Below are 3305 nucleotides of genomic sequence, written 5' to 3' on the forward strand. Positions count from 1 at the left end.
GGGTCTGGATTCTAGGCAAGCCCTCCGTTAAAATAATTTTTTCTATTGAGATTTTTAGTTTTGTTTTTGGAATTAAACTGTAAAAGAGGCTGGGACCATTAAAATTTAAACAGACTATTTCTGGTACGTGTTAAAACAATTAAAGTTCAATCGAAAAGGGATTAAGTGATAAAGAACTTGTGCTCCCTTTTTGCTGTCTCTTATACACATCGCCCTATTGATTTAAAACGACACACCAGTAAACGTTGAAGTTGCATGGTTAGATTAAATGAAAATTACACCTTCCATTGTTTAAAGTACAAATCGCTCCTTAAAAATAGACAGAACTCAAAGCAAGTTTCTACAATAGCTGACTCTTTTTTAGTAGACGTTTATTTGGATTTGGATGTCGTTAAATTCATCAGTGTAAATGAAAAAATGCATAGCTTCACTTATTCGTCAAACAAGACACTTTTAAGAAACATGTTGCTAATATAATATAGGAAATTTGTAGAGAATAAAATTTAAATTTGTTAGATTTATTTAGATTTAATTTATGAACAAAGTTCTGTCAGCAAGCTGTCACGCAATAAAACTTTGGGCGATCTGAGGTCATCTCAGTTAAGCACATGTTTACACATGACCCCATAAAAAAAATTAATCAATTAGCTGGCAGAGTTGCGGAGGCTCGACCTGATGTTTACAACAACCGCCCAGCAAAGTGGCATCATGACTAAGAATGTGTTGGGGTTTAGGGAAAAAATATTAGACTGAAAATGCACGTAAAAACAATATAAAAGCATTCGTTTTATTGGTAATTTAATTTGCTGTACGGTACAGCAAAACAACAGGTACTGTACGTACACTGTATGTATGTTAACTTTTTGTATGCTAGTCATACCGAACCCACAGGACTCTTGCTAGCTAGGCCTATGCCTAGTAATAGTGTTACACTAACCAAACTTTCCGGAAATCCGAACATCGTAACCGGCCCCGAGGTGTTGGGGGGGGGGGCGGTATTGGGAGAGTGCACTTTATTATTTCTCGAGTAAATATTGGAAGTTAAATTTGTTGACTCCTGCTGATTGCACTGTATAGCGAATGAACGTTCATCTGCAGTATTTCTTTAATCTCCCTTCCCCCACCCCTCGCCATCCCGCAAAATAATCACTCGTTTGAAAATTATGGTGAGTGTTTTATTGCTCGTTATTTGGTATAACTCGGGGAAAAAACTATGTTTTGCGACAGAGTTAAAATTTGGTCTGTTATAGAAAATTTTCTAAAAAATTTACAACATAAAACATATTTATAAAAACCCTGTTTTTAGCTCAAATAATATGATTTATATATTTAACATGGTAAAAAATTGCTGTACCCTTGTGGTGTTGATCGATGATGCGGCGGGAGAGATGCAAAATGTGTAAACAAACAATATTAATAATAATAATATTAAACCTTATACCTTATTAATTATTGCTATTATTAAATTATAAATAAAAATTTGTACACAATCTAACATTAAAAATAAGCGTAACATCAATTTAGCGTTATGTCAGTTACCAATGGGCCATTATAAAAATGTTTATATCTTTAAAAAAATTTAATAAAATTTTAATCTTTGACCTTCTAGTACTAAACATCGACTTCCTGATTTATTGATTCAATTTCTGCTATTTTACAGCGTTTGAAAAGTTGGAAGATTTAAAAACAAAAAAAAAGTTTTTACTATAAACTTAGATCATTGGTCATTTTCACCTATCTGTCATTTAGGGTAATTTATACTGCCTAGTATTTTTCCTGGAGCCATTTTGCCTACTTTTGGCCATACTGTGGATGCTCTTGGATTAGGCCAATTTTAATATTGTAGGCCTAGGCTATATTTTAAGTGCAGGATTATTATCAATTTATGTCAAATAACATTATTTACCAAATTCTTTGTCCATAGTCCTATTCTGTAATTAAAGAAAATGGAGTTGAACCTACTAAAGTGTATGCTAAAGGAAGGGGTGAAGCAGGAAACTGTAGATATCCTACTGGATGAAGAGGTCAGTAAATCAATAAAACATAGAAAACAAAATATTAACTTGCTACTTGTGCAGACATTTATTGCAGAATATGTGGCCAAGATATTAATAAGGTTTGAGGATTTTGATGTAGAGCTAGTCTAGGCCTCATTATTTGAATTTACGAAAATCATATTTGTGTAACTAAGCACTTTGACATTTTTTTTTTTTAGGAATTTACTCTGATTTATTGAAATAATCACTAACGAATATCTAAGTGAATTTTAATAAATTGTTTATGATGCAAGTACCGTACTTAAATTCATGGTTATATTTTAATTAAAGCTGGATTCTATCGAACTGATAGCAAATGCTAGTGACAATCTTTTGAAGTCATGTGGAATCAAAGCCGGGCAAATAGCAAGGGTGCGGATTGCAGTTGGAATTGTTAGAATAAATCCCAAAGAGAAGCAGGTAAGTGTTAAGGTACATACTGTATGTGTACATCCCCAGAAAGGCAACCCTGTGACTAACACAACACAACAATATTGTTTGTTCAAAGGATTATCATTGGGGATTAACTCAGCAAGACACGCTATTATTGGTGGAATAAACAGCAGCATTACGTCCATGGAATAACAAAATCTTAGGGTGTGTTAGGGCGAGAACTGGAAAAATTTACATAGGGTTCTTACTGGTATTGTATGCGCGGGTGATCTACCGGTTCGTGCAGAACTCGGCTTTCAAAAAACTATTAACCTCTGATGGAAGACCTAAGGTATTAGGCAAATGATGAGTTTTATCAATTTCCCTGGACCCTTGCGTCACCCTCAAACTTTAAGAAACAGACATTGGCATCTGTGCACTGCATAATGTTTTTGACTCAAAATCAAGTAATGAAATGACCGAAGAAGCTACAACAATAAGCTTCCTAAAGCAGGGCCTACATTGAAAACTCCCGATAAATCGCAGATGTGCATTTTGGGTGTATAAACCCAGAATAAACAGAAAATTACCATTGGTAAACGAATAAGCAGTGGTACCACTATCACGTATGCATGCTGTGGACATATGTAATAGGGTCTGGATTCTAGGCAAGCCCTCCGTTAAAATATTTTTTTCTATTGAGATTTTCAGTTTTGTTTTTGGAATTAAACTGTAAAAGAGGCTGGGACCATTAAAATTTAAACAGACTATTTCTGGTACGTGTTAAAACAATTAAAGTTCAATCGAAAAGGGATTAAGTGATAAAGAACTTGTGCTCCCTTTTTGGGATGTGATGCAGCCTATGCACCGGGTATCAACCTACTCTTAAATTCCAGA

This window comes from Anneissia japonica, unplaced genomic scaffold (genome assembly GCF_011630105.1).
Source record: "Anneissia japonica isolate Jap-2015-1 unplaced genomic scaffold, ASM1163010v1 scaffold4929_len162294_cov128, whole genome shotgun sequence".
NCBI classification, from domain to species: domain Eukaryota; kingdom Metazoa; phylum Echinodermata; class Crinoidea; order Comatulida; family Comatulidae; genus Anneissia; species Anneissia japonica.